This window comes from Hyaena hyaena, unplaced genomic scaffold (assembly GCF_003009895.1).
Source record: "Hyaena hyaena isolate Hyena2069 unplaced genomic scaffold, ASM300989v1 scaffold_86, whole genome shotgun sequence".
Taxonomy (NCBI): domain Eukaryota; kingdom Metazoa; phylum Chordata; class Mammalia; order Carnivora; family Hyaenidae; genus Hyaena; species Hyaena hyaena.
Window position 1 is genome coordinate 2,515,449 of NW_024080721.1, and position 17,983 is coordinate 2,533,431.

At 46.6% G+C, this 17,983-nt stretch overlaps 1 long non-coding RNA gene across 1 annotated transcript; it reads left to right on the forward strand.

Moving 5' to 3' along the window:
* The first annotated feature begins 4,726 nt into the window (after nt 1-4,726).
* Nucleotides 4,727-9,472, forward strand: LOC120233321. The gene is made up of 3 exons (XR_005528790.1): nt 4,727-4,812; nt 8,367-8,468; nt 9,256-9,472. It is a non-coding gene; the product is annotated as an uncharacterized LOC120233321 (long non-coding RNA).
* The last annotated feature ends 8,511 nt before the right edge of the window (nt 9,473-17,983 follow it).

Sequence of the window (17,983 nt, forward strand, 5' to 3'; positions counted from 1 at the left end):
TTTATTTCTAGGAGAGAGAGAGACAGCGTGAACAGGGGAGGGTCAGAGAGAGAGGGAGATACAGACTCTGAAACAGGCTCCAGGCTCTGAGCTGGCAGTCAGCACAGGGCCCGACGCGGGGCTCGAACCCACAAACCGCAGATCATGACCTAAGCGAAAGTCAGACGCTTAACCAACTAAGCCACCCAGGCGCCCCAAGGCCCCCATATCTTTGTTGTGAGTCTAGTTGATATAAACCTTTCCCCCCTGGGTACCGTCTTTGTTCAGGGCACAGAACTGGGGGCTTGGGTGGGGAAAGCCCAAGATTTGGAGCAAGAAGCCCTGGGTCAGAATCAGGTCTGGGTTTTAGCACCAACTCAGTGATTCAGTCCCTCAACTTGTATTTACTGAACATCTTTGCCATGTACTGTGCCCAGTGCTGGGGAGACAGCTGTGAACAGACCAAATTCCTGCCTTCCTGGATAGGCTGCTCTAGTGGGGACTTGTAGGGACAGAGATAAACAAACACATAGATAACAGCTCCGGATGGTGATTGGTGCTATGAAAAAAGTAATGCAGAGCTGACAAAATGGGCATGTACTTGAGATGCTGGCCTCTTCCTGTGAATACATTCCTGAAGATGCTACAGAAACAAGGGGGGGTTTGATGAGATTAAGAAAGGAACACAAAGCCATGAGAACTGCTCCCCCCATCCTACCTCCTTGGAGGCACCAGGTGGTTGGGTCATGGAGTGTGGGAAGGAAACAGCAGTCTCTTGCAGGTGAGGGCTGGGAGCCATAGGAGGGAGTAGGAGAAGTGAATGCCTTATAACATGTACTTTTCTCTGCCCACATTGGTTGGATAGATCATTGCCCACCCCCACCCCCATCCTTATCTCCATCACTGCCATCACGCTCTGAGGCAGAAAATAGTTGTGCTAGCCAGGACCCGTAACATCCGGTTGGAGTTTGAAGCATAGAACAACCGGACCTGGCAGCCCCTAGCAGTCCAAGCCCTTCTTCCCCCTGCCTGGGTCAGAGCATTCCAATCACATGACCTTGATCGTGAAAAGAGTAGTGGCTAGGGGAGAGTGTGTAGAAGTTCCATGAGAAAGGTGCCTGGTATGGGTCAGAGGCGGTCCGAGGGACCCAGAGGGAGCCAAATTTATGCTGTAATGCTAGAGGCAATTCCCTTGTCCCCACCGCCACCCTTCCCTTCTTTGAGCTCCCCAGGAGGGATACAGGAGAGAATTTAGGCTTTAGCCTCTTTCTAGGTAGCTGATATCCAGGGGAATATCAATCACTGGGAAAACTAATCAGACTTCTGGAAAGTATAAGATAAAGCAGATTTAATCAAGACATGAATTGATTCATTTCAGCTACTAATAGTGCAGACTTCAAGTAACAGCTACTGATAATACAGACTCCAAGCGCAATGAAAATTTATTTTTCCCTTTTGTAGAAGTGTGGGGGTAGACCGTTCATCGTCCACATAGTAGCTTTGTGTCATTAGTTCTTGAGGACTCAGGTTTCAATCCAGATCACTATTCCCCCATCTCATCCTCGTAATCCAAACTGGCAGCGACTGCACCAGTCATCACATCTGTATTCGAGGCACCCAGATAGCAGAGGGCTGAGGAAGGAACAAGCATCAGATTGACTTCAGATTTCCTCACAGCAACACTGGATTTAAGACAATAGTTGAATCATATTTTTAAAGTATCAAAGAGAAAGAACTTTGAACCTAGATTTTGATTTCTAGCTCAATTATCAGGTATTTGAAGGATCAGAAGATTTCTCACAAATAGTCACACTTTGAAAACACTGTTAGAGGAAGCCCTCCAACAAAAAAAGAAATAAATACAGGGGTGCTCAACAGTAGTAAGAGGGATTAAATCACTTGTTTAAATCACTCTTGTCTAAGTAAATGTGCAGTGCAGAGCCCCAAAGCATAGCCTGGGTACATAGAAGCTGAGGAGATGACAGCCTGTGGGAGTCCCGCCTAATGGAATGGAACCCATCTAGGTCACTTCTTTGAGGAAGAGGGGAAGACACAGCAGCGGACCAGAGCATTGCTCTTATTTTTGGGCTGTTTTGCCAGGCTTGTCTAAAACCAACATGCTCTGCCTTGAGCCATTTCTTCTATTTATTCTTTGACTTTAAATTTCCGGGTAACATTTCCAAACCTTCCAGTGGTGGGATGGAAAATGAATCAGAAAGGAGATGGGTGTTAAGCAAAGGTCAGAGTCCAGGGCCAGTGAAGTTTATCTTTACCTGCGCTATTTACATGGCAAAGGTTCAGGTATTAAATTAACCGGAAACTACAAAGACCATTAAAAAAAAAAAAAAAAAAGAGGCAGGAAGCCAAGATTACTTTTTCCTCCTCTGTGTCCACGCCCTCGAAAATATCATGAAACAAATAAGGCTTTGTCTGATTTCTCTGGTTTTCAATGAAGATGTAAAGTGAAACTGGGATTTCTGGAACAATTTGCTTCTTCGTGGTCCCTCAAGCAGAACTTGGTAGGAAGAGTGACAGAATAGTGCTGGTTGGGAGAAAAGGGGGTGATTTTGTTCTGGTTTCTGGTACCTTCTTTCTCCTCTAGTCTCCCAGTCTTTCATGCTAGCCTTCCTCCCTCCCTCTCCCCTCAACCTCTCTACACTTCCCTCCTCCTCCTCCCCATCGGCCTCTCCCCACTCTCCCCCTACCCCTCAACCCCTCTCCTTCTCCCCATCCTTCTCCACCCCTCCCTGTCTTTCATCTTCCCCTTCCTCCCCTTCTTCTCCTCACTCATGTGTCTCTCCCCACCTCCCCTCTGTCCCCCTGTCCCTAAGCCTTTTTCCTTCCCCATTGCTCTTCCTTCACTTCTTCCCTTCCTCTCTCTTCACCCCTACAACAATTGTTTTTGGAGCTCCGAGGAAGCTGGGACCTGGGGAGAGTGTATGGGCTCCCGGGATCCCAGTAGAGGGAGAAAGATCTTAAATGTGAGGAAGACTGTGAAGTGGGAAGAAGGTGGAGGAGACCCCAGGACCCGGAGAGGACCAAGGCTGGGGCCCGAGGAGGCTTCAAGACCGGGTCTGATGGGGGCGCTGTGGGCCCGACAGTGGAGCAGCCCCCGTGCGGGCTCCCCGCTGCTGGATGCCCTGGAGGCCACCACGGGGCTAGGACTTCATTTCCTTGCTGTTGAGGCGGAACATTTTCCTTTCTTCCCTTCTGGGTTCTTTGGCTGGTTTAATAATGAAATTAACATCAGGCAGATTAACAGGAGGAAAATAAATGTAATTACATCCACACGGGAGTCCCACAGGAACATAAGACTCCAAGACAGTCAGGCCACTGAGGCTCACATGTCATCCTGAGCTGAGGAAAGGGACGGGGGGGGGGGGGGGGGGGGGGGGGGGGGGGGGGGGGGGGGGGGGGGGGGCGGCGTCTAAAGGGCAGGAGGGCAATTCACAGAAGAGCCGATGTCTGGCGATCAGATCAGATCGTTGGCCCTACCATGCAGGTGAGTCTCTCAGATAAAAAAAAAAAATTAAAATTAAATTATATCTGGTAATAATTCTCTTTCTGGGCCAGGGCCCCTATCTAAATTCTTCTAGGTGGTTAGGGGAGAGGTAAAAAGCTTTTCCTGAACATTTTGGGGCTTGACTGCTTTCAGCTCAAATAATCCACATGACAAAGTGGCATTTTTGGGTGATGGATTCTGTTCCCTTTCATCATCTCCGCGGCCAGAGCTGGTTCCTGTGAGGGCGCCAGGGTCTCCCTGACAGCTGGTGTTCTCATGAGGGTCAAGCATCTCAGTTTTACTTGAACTTTAGGTAAATGAAAGTCTAATGAAGGTCTGTTAAGAGGGCTGGGCAGAAAGGCCCTAGTTCTAATCCTTACTGTACCCTTGCTGGGCCCAGGATGGGTCGATGGTGTGTCAGCAGGAGAGGTGGGCAGGCCCCCCAGGGCACACCTATACTGGCTGAGGGCGCTGAGGGGCAGGAAGGAGATCCTCCATCTCAGCCTGTGCTTGAGCACCCTACCCCAGCACCCCCTCCAAGGGGTGCATGAAGAGACCTGGGAGTAACAGTTAAAAGAGCATCCATGTAAAAGCGGGGACACCCGCCTGCTCTGCCTGGCATCCGGGGGCAGGTGACAAGCTCACCCGAGCATTGCCAGCATGTCTGCAGCCTCAGCCCGGCAGAATGTCGGCAAAATGCAGCTTCGGCATGCAATCCCAGCAAACCTGCTGGCCTTGGCCTCAACGTGACTTCACGAGAATCTGCCAACGTCTGAGCCTCCGGCACAGTGGGGAAGGGAGCAGCAGCTGACCTGTCCTGCAATGACATAGGGCGACCTTGCAGCCACTCAGCTTGGTCCTCCTTTAAAATCCCCCTGGCCAGGTCAAGTTAGAGTTTGAGCAGGAGTCTCCCAAGACCTAACCTTGCAGGAGAATGGCACTGGCCAGTAGTGGCCGGGAAGGGGCTGCGATCTCTAAGAGCTGAATGCGGCCTTTATCTCCCCCAGGATATGAATGTACCAACCTCACTCAAGCTGGCATTTAATTGTCAGGCCTCTGGAGGTTACAGTGGATCAGAGGGTGGGTATCACGGAGGCATCTCCATAGCACGCACACCCTTTTAGAGACAAGCAAGTACAACGTCAGCTGTGTCCATGGGATGGACCTGAGGGATAGCGCTCTCTGTGCACTTCGTAGCCCTGTCTCATTCTGTGCAACTCTGCAGCCCCTTAGTGACCCAGCTGATGAGCTCTATGAAGTGGATGTGTTTTCAGGATATGTGCAGCGGATGACTTCATGATCACTCTTCACGGAGCCTGGTGTAGGACAAGGTAACCATTAAATATTAATCTCATGATAACATTATTTGCTCAGACCAGCACCCGGCCAGCACCTCTCTTACCCAGAGAGATAGAGCTAGGATTCAGGCGGGATGGACTCTGTGAGTGCAGGAAAACACGGGTTTCGTTGCCAGATCTGTGTGTTGAATGTGGCTCCACAGGTCAGAGAGCTTCTGTGATTACTGGCTTAGAGGCTGCTCAGCTCACCAATCTCAGGTTGTGCTGGGCAAAGGTGAGGGGGGTGTTCCAATGACATGATAGTGGCATGACGCTGGTGGCACAGTGAAACCCTCACCTCATAGCTTTAGAAGAAGCCACTTCTCACTTTTCACTGGCAGGAGAAGCTGTGGATGCCAATTCGACCTTCTGTGATGATAAAAATATTTTGTCTGCGCTGTCCAGTATGGCAGCCCCTGGCCACAGGTGGCTATTGAGCACCTGAAATATAGCTAGTGTGACCGAAGACCTTTTTTTAAATTTTTATTTAATTTTAATTAATTTTACATTAAATTTAAGTAGCCACAGGTAGTTAGGGGCTATCATATTGGGCAGATCTAGAAGGTCTGCTATCATTTTCTTACAAGGATGATTTCTGTGGCTTCATTGACAATTTAGTTTAGATTGTTTCAGCATTAGACAGTGACAGTGCGAGGGTACCCCGATTTTATTACAAAGGGCCAGGGGTAGAATCGCTAGTAGATTAAGCCACCTGTGACGCTCCCACTCCTCTTTGCCAGTGATTGATCTTGGGGTAGGTTTGTGACGCAATTCTAGCCAATGCAACACAAGAGGATGTCCCCTGGAGAGACTTCTGGGGAAGATTTTCTTTCCCGACCAGGGAAGGTGAACAGCCCCTTTTAGCCCATCAGCTTCCATCTTGTTTGGGACACTGATGTGTGGATTTGATATTTGGACCTGGGGCAGCCAACTTGTCAGTGTGAGGGAAAGGCCAAGACAATCAATATCTTTCTTTGAACTGTTGATAGTATTTGGGGAAACTCAGTGAACCCGTGTCCTGGGAGAGCTTCTGAGGCTCACCTTAGTCTAAGCGCAGTATCATCAATGCAGTGGGCCAGCATGATGTCCCACAGGCAGTGAGATGGTCAAAGTCCATCCAGCACAAAGTCTAGAAGCAAAACGGAGGGGACTTGCTGCTGTCCACTCCTGGCCCATGCTTCTTCTGCCCTGGCCAGATGGGAGGGTGGTGTAGGATGGAGAGAGTAATCAACCCCCCATACACACACACACACACACACACACACACAGCCCTTCAACTTATTCACAGCTATAGTAACGGCCGCGCTCCCTTCTGGGCTTTGGTCCTCCTTCAGATTTGCTGTGTGTTGGGTGGCCATGGGGGCACTCCAAGGGCTTCTTCTCTGCCCTTTGTGTTATAATAGCCCTTACTTTTGGGTCAGAGAACCAATGTGAGGGTTCTGCCTGAGGTTTAAGACATTTATTTCAATCCTACACCCAGGCTCTGGAGAAGTAATGGATTCAGCTTCCTGCAGCCCTACTATGAGCAGGAATTCAACCAAGGCTCCATTTATCACTCAACCAGGTGGTGTTCTTGTTCCCCTGGAATTACTGTTGGCTGAGCTGGCATCCCAAATCCTCCGAAAGGGCGTGAGTCACTATGTTCCCTGGGGCACAGTTTCCCTGACACATGGTCAGATCTCCTGTAGGAAAAGCAGGAGTAAGACAGGCAGAATACATTTTTTATGTTATCACATGTCACCTCCCCCCCCGCCCCCCATTACCCAGTCTTCATTCAATTCAGTGGGCTGTGAGCTGACACATCAGAGAAGCCACTTTGTCACTCTGGGATCTTCTCCTGAAAATAGAGACCATTTTGATGGCAGTATCCTCCCAGTAACAGCCAGCCTGGGTTGCTGGCCCTGGCATTATTGCTGCTGGCCCCTCAGGATTATGCTGTTAGACTCTTAACTCTGGTGCAGCCACTGAGAATATTATCTGATTGACCACAGGGCCTTTCCATCACTCTTTCACAATTCAAAGTCCTTGGCAGGAATATTTAATTGGCTGAGTTTAGGTTACATGATGATATACTAGTTATAAAGAAGCTAAGTGAGAGAATATTTGATTCTCTTTTGGGTTCCATAGAGAGGAATAGATAAGAACCTTGCCCCTCACCTTCCTAGAGGCTGGGAAGCCAAAAGACTGGTGATTTTTATCTTCAGTTATTCCTTTTCTTTCTTTCTCTCTTCCTTCCTTCCTTTTTTCTTTATTAAAGTATAGTTGGTATATAACATATTAGTTTCAGACATTCAGCGTAATGATTCAATATTTGTATATATTTCAAAATAATCACAATAATTCTATTTAAGATCAGTTACCATACACAGTTACAATTTTTCTATAATGAACATTTATTACATGCCTAATTTTTATTGTTCTTTTTAAAAAATATTTTATTTATTTTTTTAAAGTAGGTTCCTCACCCAATGTGGAGCTCAAACTCGTGACCCCAAGATCAAGAGTCATACGCTCTACCAACTAAACCAACTAGGTGCCCCTACAAGCCTAACTTTTAAAAAGGAGTCTGTCATTTTTAAATACTTTTCAATCAGCCAGTTCCAAAGCTGTAACGACTATACATGTTTGAGGCAGGGGAGGGTCATTAAAAATGGTTCTTGGACCTGAAAAGGTCAATACTAGCCTAAGAATTTGAGGTGTCAGTCATTTGTGTGTAAGGGTGAAACTGAAGTGGTCCTGCCTGGGTCCTGCCACCCCCCTACCCCCACCCGCCGTGGTAAGGGTATATCTGGTGACCTCTATTCAGGTTCCTTGACTTTCAGAGGAGGCTGTTAACCCTGACCCCAGCACAGCTGTCTGTTTAAACATTCATGTCTGCCCTTAACCAGCAATATAGAAAGAATATCAAGGGTCCTTGTCAGATCAGAGCTACAACCTAAAACTCACACTTGTTTGATACTTAGCAAACATTTGATTGAATTAAATAACATTTAGGAAGACTTGTGTGAATGGCAGTCACACAGTCATGCATAAGAGCTCTAGTCCTTGTTTTTTTTTTTAATTCCCTGGGGCACCTGGGCGGCTCAGTCAGCTAAGCCTCTGACTTTGGCTCAGGTCATGATCTCACATTTGTGGGTTTGAGCCCCACGTTGGGCTCTGTGCCTGCTTCAGATTCTGTATTTCCCTGTCTCTCTGCCCCTCCCCCTCTCATGCTCTGTCTCTCTCTATCTCAAAAATAAATAAAACATTTAAAAAAAAATAAATTCCCTTTTAACATTTGTTCATTTTTGAGAGACAAAGACAGAGCATGAGTGGGGGAGGGGCAGAGAGAAAGGGAGACTCAGAATCTGAAGCAGGCTCCAGGCTCCCAGCTGACACCACATAGCCCTACATGGGGGTCGAATTCACAGAATGAGATCATGCCTTTTGCTGAAGTCAGATACTTAACCGACTGAGCCATCTAGGCGCCCAAGCTCTAGTCCTTGTTAGCATTTATTTTGGGATTGAGTAATACACTTGGATGATCACATGTTCTCTGCCCCTGGTAGGATTTCTTCGGTTTGAACCCACATGGAGTCATTCCAGTGACTTAAAGAAGGGAGACTATCTACACCAACCCCATGGCCCTGATTGTTTTAAGGCCCTGATTTGTTTATATCTAATGAACATTGTGAGTGATATGGCTGGCCTTGTTACTTTCTTTGCATGTGGCTTCACATTATTTCTCCTAATCTAACTTTCCCTTCTTCCTAATGTTTCCTGTGACTTTTTATTTTTAAATGTTTATTTTTGAGAGAGTGTGCATATGAGGGAACGAGGGGCAGAGAGAGAAGGGGACAAAGGATCTGAAGTGGGCTCTGTGCTGACAGCAGTGAGCTGGATGTGGGGCTCAAACTTACCATGAGATCATGACCTGAGTTGAAGTTGGATGCTCAACTGACTGAGCCACCCAGGCACCTCCTGTGGCTTTTTAAAAAAGTATTTTATTGGTATATTTTGTAAACAAGCTCAAATGGCTTTTCTTTATTTCTTAGTCAAAGAAAGAAGATAAAAACAAAGATACACATAAAATATTTAAAATTTTATATTTTCGCTTGGCCCCTTATACTGAACTCTGAGCTATTCTCTAATCTGGGGAGCTCAGGGATTTTACTGGGTCTGAAGTTTTTATTTCAGTCTTTAAGAATAATCATTTTGTCACCACTCTTGTGATCACTGTGGTAGGAAGAATTTTCATCCGTTTGCATTCTTTCAAAACTCCTTTTCTTCCATCTGATGTCTACCTAGTACCTGACGCGATCATTATGAACTCATCTTTAGTCTCTGGAGAGTGGAATAAAGGGATTCAGCGACTCATGTCCTTTTTCAGTTTTCTAATCCTCTCACAAGAATTCCAAGCATTTTGAGTCTTTACATTCTTTTTTCTCTTTGCTACAGATCTGGGACAAATCAACATCAAAAAGTCACTGGTTTGCTTTGGAGGCAATCTTGAGACCGGTTGGTAGTCGTTGAGGCTCCGGTTCCCTCAGCCACCAACACATACAACAGAAACCTAAAAACAGTGTTTGCGTAGAGAGGAACTTATGTGTTCGTTCTGGGATAAATCTGAGACAGCAGTTACAATCCTCTATTCCCCATGTTTCTTGTAGAAAAAAAAAACAGAAAATAAGGACAATAAAAAAGGAAACAACCTCACCCAGTTTCTTATTATTAGCAACTAAGGGATTAGCTTTCCAAGGTGTTTTTTTTTTTGTTTTTTTTTTTAATGTTTATTTATCTTTGAGAGAGACAGAGCGACAGAACTTAAGCTGGGGGGAGGGGGCAGGGGGCAGGAGAGAGAGGGAGACACAGAATCTGAAGCAGGCTCTAAACTCTGAGCTGTCAGCACACAGCCCAGTGCGGGGCTCAAACCCACGAACTGTGAGATCATGACCTGAGCTGAAGTCAGACACTTAACCGACTGAGCCACCCAGGCGCCCCAACCTGTAACACATCTCTGAGAATAGTACCCCCACACAGTAGGTACTATTCTGATACCTACTTCTCTCTCTGGACCATACATTTTGGATATCTTTCCATATCAACACCTATAGACTGACATCATCATTTCAAAAGGCCAAATAATGTTATGTATCTGATTACTGTACTTTAGGGTTTTTTTAAAAAGTTTATTTATTTATTTATTTTGAGAAAGATAAAGCAAGCTTGAGCAGAGGAAGGGTAGGGAGGGAGAGAGAAAGAATTCCAAGCTGGTTCCATGTTGTCAGCGCAGAGCCTGATGCGGAATTCAGACCCACAAACTGCGAGATCATGACCTGAGGCGAAGCCGGACACTTTATCAACGGAGCCACCCAGACGCTCCTAGCTGTACTCTATTTTAGTCAGTGTCCTCATGTTGTGAACTTCTATGCAATTATAAAAAGCACTTCTGCCCACAATCTTACAGAAAGCCTGTGCACTGACACTTTCAAAATGCTTATAAGTCATCCTTAGATGCACCAATGTGGACAGGTCACCCCACATCACCTGCAATCTTTCTGGCTTTTCTAGTTCAATGGCTTTGGCTGTACTTTTTGCACATGAAGGCTGACTTGCTCCGACCTAGCTGACCAGAACTGTTTGGGAGATGACTGAAGAAAGTGTCTGGCTTCCTCCTTACCAGGACCTTCCTTTCTACAGTGACAGCATCATCTCACATTGGTCTCGATGATTGAATTGCCTCATCATTTCTGGTAGCAGAAAGGGAGCCAACTCCCTTTTGATTCATGCCTTACTTGAGACCTGGCATTCTCTTCCTGCATTATTCTGCTGCTCCTTAAGTGTGTGCCTGATAGCTGAATGCATGAATAAACAGATTCCAGGAGCACAGAATTGGTGTGGGCGAGGGACAGACAGTCCACAGGGAGAAGGTGACATGTGGGGGTGGTGGGCAGGCTTAAATTCAACACTATGGATGAGTTAAAGATGCATGTTTCAGTTTCTAGAAAAAAAAAAAACTAGAAACAACACCAAGGAGCTTAGCTAAAAAGCTAATAGAGAGATAAGTGTCAGAGTAAATGATGCTCTAATTCACCTAAAAGAGTGGCAGAGAAAGGTGAAGAGAGGAAAACAAACTTTGGGGACAAATAGAAAACTAAACCAAGATGACAGACTTAAACTTAACCATGTTGATAGTTATTTAATATCAACAAACTAAATACTCTTTAAAAATATTTATTTATTTTAGACAGAGAGAGCATGAGGGGGGGAAGGGGAGGGGCAGAGAGAGAGGGGCATAGAAGATCCAAAGCAGGCTCTCCGCTGAGAGACAGCTCTCTGACAGCAGAGAGCCCAATGTGGGGCTCAGACTCACAAACTGTGAGATCATGACCCGAGCTGAAGTTGGACACTTAACCAACTGAACCACCTAGGTACCCCTAAATACTTTTATGTAAAAATCAGTGATTATCAGATTGTGTAAAAAAGCATACACAATATTCACCAAGATAGACCATACGTTGGGCCATGAAACAAGTCTCAATAAATTTCAAGGGATTGAAAACATACAGAGTTCTTTATCTGAGGTATTAAATTAGTCACCAATCACACAGATATTAAAATTAATAATCAGGGACGCCTGGTTGGCTCAGTTGGCTGAGCGTTCGACTCTCAATTTCTGCTCAGGTCATGATCTTGCAGTGTGTAGAATCGAGCCCCATTTTGGGCTCCATGCTAAGCATGGAGCCTGTTTGGGATTCTTTCTCTCTCTCTCTCTCTGCCTCTGTCTCTGTCTCTGAATAAATAAATTTAAAAAGGTAACAAAATTGTAAAAAAATTATATAAAAATTAATAATAAATAACAATATGATATACAGGATGTCCTCAAATATATGGGAATTAAGCAAACAATCTCAAATAACATCTTAATTTCCTTTCCTTTTTTATTTTTTTTTAAGTTTATTTATTGATTTTGAGAGAGACAGAGACAGCGTGAGTAGGGAGGGGCAGAGAGAGGGAGAGAGAGAATCCCAAGCAGAGTCCTCGCTGCCAGCTGTGGGGCCCGACGCAGGGCTCGAACTCACTCATGAACCATGAAATCATGACCCAAACCAAAACCAATAGTTGGCCATTTCATGGACCAAGCCACCCAGGCACCATACCCTCTCCACATAAATCTTAAAACACCACATGTGAAACGGGGAAATACTTTTCCTTGAACAAAAGCGAAAATAAAACACCCAAATTTGTGAGCTTCAGCTAAATGAGCACGTAGAGAGATTTTTTTGTTATAGCTATGGGCTAGTGATGATTATGTGCCTCCCTTGTCTCCTCAATATTTGTCACATGTGTGTTGGGGAAATAACATGTTCTTTGTGGTTCACAGGCCTCTCTCTGCACCTAAGAAACCAAACCTGAGCTGTACATGAGGAACCAAGCCTGGGGAGGACCTGAGTGAGGTGCTGGAATAGCACGAATTCTTTAGACGTTTTATTTTGCTTTGTTTTGCGGGGAGGCTCCATTTCACAAGTGGATACAAATGATTAGGAGCTGGAGGGCCGACTGTGTAGACTGTGACACTGGTGGTCCCCGGTTAACCATGCCTTCCGGCAGTAGTTCCACACTGACTCATTTAGTTCTAGACTGACTCAGGGCTCAGCTATTTGACTTGAGTGAGAATGATGCAGATAGAGACTTGGTAAGAGCCTGCGCAGTGGGGGCTTTGTCTTCTTGGAACACTCCTTGGGATTCAGCTGCCCTGTGTAAAGAAGCCCATATTAGGCTACAAATGAGGAAGGGACAGGGGAGCAGGCCTTGCAGGAAGAGAGACAAGCTTGAAGGTTCCAGGTCCTGCCAAGCCTCAGGCTGAAGGCAGCTGTAGGCGTTGTAAGGACACAAGTCTAAACGTCTAAACCAAACTGACTCCATGACAGGCTTTAAGCATGACCTCAGCTTGTTGCAGGATTCTCGTTCAGAGAATCGTGACACCGAGGCTTTTTTTTTCCAGGAAGCAACTTTATTCGTGCCGGCACCGCTCAGTTGGGTTCGTACCCAAAAGAACTGAGCGGCCCACATCATATGGCATAGGGTTTTTTTTTTTATACATTTTCTATTTCTTTGTCTCCCATATATGGTAACACACATAAACATGCAGTCTGATTAAGTTGTTTCAGTTTACAAGAACATGGGGGATGTAGGCAGCTGGACACATATCTAGGTGACCTTGAAGTCTTCCCTTCTCTCTTCATTTTTTTTCTTTCTCCTTAGGGAGGGGTTCCTACCACAAACTATACCATGAACCACCTAGTTGAGCCCATTGACCCATAGAAACATGAGAAATAACAAATCTTTGTGCCATTGTTTTGTTTTGTATGTTTTGGGGTGGTTTGTTATGTGGCTAGAAAACAGGAACACGTAAGAAGTTTTGGAACTGAGAGGTTTTTCAGAGTTGTCTCCAAATGAGATCAAGTCCAGGCCTTTTTACTCCCACATGGACCTGAAGGGGAGCAGAACATGCCACCCCAAACTTTGGCTTGTGGATTATATTGAGCAGAAGGCGATCAAGTCCCAGCATACTCAGGAAAAGCTTTTTTTTTTTTTTTAATGTTTTGTTTATTTCTGAGAGAGAGACAGCACGAGCAAGGGAAGGTCAGAGAGAGAGGGAGACACAGAATCCGAAGCAGTCTCCAGGTTCTGAGCTGGCTGTCAGCACGGAGCCTGATGCAGGGCTGGAACCCATGAACCGTGAGATCATGACCTGAGCCGAAGTCGGACACTTAACCGACTGAGCCACCCAGGCGCCCCAGGAAAAGCTTTTTTACCTCTCTCTTGACTGCCTAAAATAATTTACATAGGGGGCCGGCTCAGAGAGGGAGCTATTATCAGAGATAATAAGATAATAAGAGCTTTTCATATGAAATACATCTGCCTGGCGGGGCATTTGATTACAGAACATCTGCTCTTCTCAACTTCCTGTGAGTTTCCTTTCTCTCCTTTGAAGCCCCAGCTCCCCATCCCTTTCCTTAGCTCAGGATAGCACAGAAGCCTCAATTGCCTGACTGCCTTTGAGCCTCGTATTTTTATGGGTCTCCTATACGTATGTAATTAAATTTGTTTTCTCCTGTTAATCCATGTTATGTCAATTTAATTATCGCACCAGCCAAAGAACCTAGAAGGTAAGAAGGGAAGAATTTTCTGCCTCTACAAACCTGTCATTAAATTCATCTTGACTGTCAGGAAGTGACATGATCTGGGGTGAAGCAATTTTTTTTTTTTTTTTTTAAAGCCAACGGTGATTCCCAGAGATGGACACAGCTGTGAGCTCGCAGCAGGCAACACTTCTGGCATCTGAGGGGATGAGTGTCTGGATCCAGTGGTTCATACAACATTCACTGCAGTCAGATTTCTATGGACTTCCACTATTTTCCCATTGGGATAAATGAAGGGGGCTACAGACACTTTATTTGACGTCAGGTCAAACTTCTGGCATGATGTGCTCGGTTTAAAGTCAGAGTTTAATGTAAAAACATGGTAGGTGGACATATGAGGGTCTGTCTCCTGGATTTCAGGCCTGAGGGGAGTACTTTCCCACCATAGCTGGCTGCTGCGGACTGAGAATTGAACATGACATGTCCCAACCCTAGAAGGCCACCCTGACTCATTTCTATGTTCCTTACAGGCTATGGAAGTAATGATAATGAAGTCTGACCTTGGGGCAGCAAATACACAGAGAGAGGGGGATAGGGCAAGTCTGAAGAGGGTACGGGGGCTCCAGTCATCAGAGGACTGTGGCATTGAGAAGGAATCTTCAGCAAATATGTAAGTATCTTTAGGAATATTCATTGTAGCACTGTTTCTTTTTTCTTTTAATTTTTTTTAATGTTTTATTTATTTCTGAGAGAGAGAGAGAGAGAGAGAGAGAGAGAGAGAGACAGCGCGGGCAGGGGAAGGTCAGAGAGAGAGGGAGACACAGAATCCGAGGCAGGCTCCAGGCTCCGAATCAGCCGCCAGCACAGAGCCCGACGCGGGACTCGAACCCACGAACTGTGAGATCATGGCCTGAGCTGAAGTCGGACACTTAACCAACTGAGCCACCCAGGCGCCCCCATTGTAGCACTGTTGTGAGATCCATCAGCAGGTGAACTGCCACAAAAGGAAAAACTAATATTGAGAACGCGCTGTGTCGATCGCCTTCCCAGCATTACATGCTTCCTGAACTAATGTCATCTAATATTCATTCAGATGCTCTGCCTTTCTCAGCCAGCCTACCAAGGGAAGCTAACCTCAGCCCAACCTGCCGCTGGGCCCTGGGTGGCCTAAGCCAATCAGCACGCGCCTTTGGCCCCAGTCATCGGTAGTCATGTGACCCAAAGCTGTCCAATTAGAGTGAATCATAGGATTCTCGCTTGGAATGCTGGGAGGCGCACAGGCTTGTGGGCGCTCTCGCTGGTTGGCTGTAGGTGCTGCAACGTTTTCTTTCTGCCGTCTTCAGGGTTTTTGGCTGAGACAGAAACACGTAAGGCCCATCAGAAGAAGAAAGGCACACAAATTTATATATAAATTTTATGTGACATGGGAACTCTTATAAGGAAATGAAAACCCAAAGAAATGATGAAAACTACATACTTTTCTGTTAGGCTGAACAAGGAGTGACAACTGTGGAAAAATTACTAGACTACATGGGGAGGCTAAAGGAGATAAGTATCTTAAAGAGGACTGTTTGTATAGAATTCTCTAGGTCTCACTCAACTGCTTGTTCTCGATAAGAATGTTGCTTTCCTTCTGATCCAAGAAAGGCATCTTTCACGTGGGAGTTTTTAATCTCCGGCTTTCAGAAAGAAAGCGGGAGATCAGAACGCCCTTTCTAGATCTGCTGTTGTTAAAGTGCTTTTAGCTCAGTCCGTAGGCCAACGTGGCGTGTTGTGGGATGGCATAACCGGCCACCCTTTGGAGTCTCCTTTGATCACTTCTGGAGCAGTCCCTCTGATGGGACATTATGCAGTTGCTAAAACTGAGCGATTGGAAAGATTATCATGAGACATGAAAAGAACTAACAAATACATGGGATGAAATCCTGTATAATCAGAGAGGGGGAAAAAAATGCCCATTTTAATCACGTGATCTCTTGGTTGGGGGGTGGGAAAGGTAGAAAGGAGAGAGGAATCCTGTTTTCCTCCGTTATCTCGACTTGAATCCCGCCTGATGCCTGAGGGAGGAGAGGTCACCCCCTCCTCCCAGGGGAGCCTTTGCAGGAGGACAGCCCCCCGCCCCCAACACCTGGCAGGAGGGGCAGCCTGAGGCACTGAAGAAGTGGCCTCATTTACAGATACAAAGACAAGACTTCAAATACCCAATCTTAGGGACACAACAGTCATCTTTGTGGGGATCTGCCCCTCTGAGGAGGGGCTGCGACCAGAATCTCTGGGTCTCTCGGGTGAAAGGAGCAGGACGGCTCAGGGCCCCAGGACGGGGGGCAAGTTTGCTCCTTTAGAGGCTCTTCTAGCTCCCTGGATTCGAGCTGGGGCGGGGGGGAGGGGAGGGGCAACAATTCTGTCTTGTTTTGGGTCCCAGGCACCCGGGACTAACGTGGGCATCCGGGCAAGACTACTGAATGGAGGAGGCAAGGCCAAGATGGGGGAGGGGCACAGAAAGCAAAAGGAGGGGGCTTTTCACCTGCACACCCCTAGGGAGGCGAGAAACTGGGGCCCCGCCTTTTGTCATCAACCCTGACTTCACAGCTGAAGTTCTGCCTTCTGGCTGCTTCAGACGTTTCTCCTGTAAATGTAAATACTATTTTTAAGGAGCCTGCAGCCCAAGGAAGTGTTGGTCAGCTTAACTGCTCTCAGTGGGTAGACTCAACTTTAAAGTGTTTGAAAAGAATCTGCTTCTGAGGAATTTGCATTTTCAGAAAGCTTTCAATAGAGGGCCAAGCGATGGAGCCTGTGAATAAGGTCTTTCTGTGTTTGCTGCGCCATGTGAACAGTACAGGAGGGATAAGAGAAAGGAGGCACATTGCATTCCCCTCCTCCCAGCAGCTGCAGCGGAGAGGGGGTGGGGGAAGGCACATTTGCCAAGAGCCACTGAGGATTCTGGGATGTCCCTGTTGAGTCATCTCTTCCCTGCAGGTTTCCAGGGAGCTGGTTTGCAGGAGGTAAACCCGCGACCTGATTCCCAATCCCAAGGGCCGCTGTTCCTTGCTCTGCAGCCTCCTCTTGCCTCCAGGATGTGGCCTGGTGGGGAGGAAGAGGGTATTTCTGGGTGGAGAAGAGGGGTGTGTGTTGGGGTAGAGCCTGGCTGTTTGGTTGCTTATATAGAATTCAGTCCCACACTCAGATGGGCTCCTTTCCCAGCCCTTCTCCCTTCAGTTGGGACCAGTGGCTGCTTGGGAGTCAGAAGACCTCCATGTGTGGTTTGCTAATGCTCCCTTTGGCCCCACCCCTTGTTCCTCTTCATTCTCTGAGGAAGCTGAGAAAGTGGTTGGTCTTCACTCTCTGAGGCTGAGAAAGCAAGCCTTGAGAAGGAAGGTAACTGTAAAGCTCTACCCGCCAATAGTTGGCCAAAAGCTTCCTGCCCCCAGCTTGGGAGTCCATTCTGGGTCCTTGGCTCACCCCAGGAAGCTCCCTCTAGAGGTCACAGTGACGGGGAAGGGGTAATTCACCAACACTCCTTCCCACTCCTGTCCCCGTCAGGAGCCCTTCCCCTGTGGCCTATGGTCAGTCTGTTGGGGGGGGTGTGCCCTCTTGGACGGACATAGACTAGCAGAGTGACCTCCCCGTGACGCTGTGAGGTTGTTGACCCAATTCTTAGTGCAGAGCCTGTGAGTGTACTTGGCATCAAAGAGCTTAGGGGTCCAGATGTGTAACTTTGAAGCCCTTTGAAGGCATTTGACGTGCATGGGACATAATTTCAAGTGAGCTTATTCTCTTTTTAAAATCATTTTTTAAGGTTTAAAATTTTTTTATTTATTTTTGAGAGAGAGAGAAGGAGACAGAGGATCAGAAGCAGGCTCTGCGCTGACAGCAGCGAGCTCACTTCAGGGCTTGAACTCACAAACTGCAAGATCATCACCTGAGCTGAAGTCGAACGCTCAACCGAGTGAGCCACTCAGGTGCCCATTTTTTTACTTTTATTTTTTTAAGTTTTTAGTTTACTTTTTCAAGTAATCTCTACACCCAAAGTGGGGCTCGAA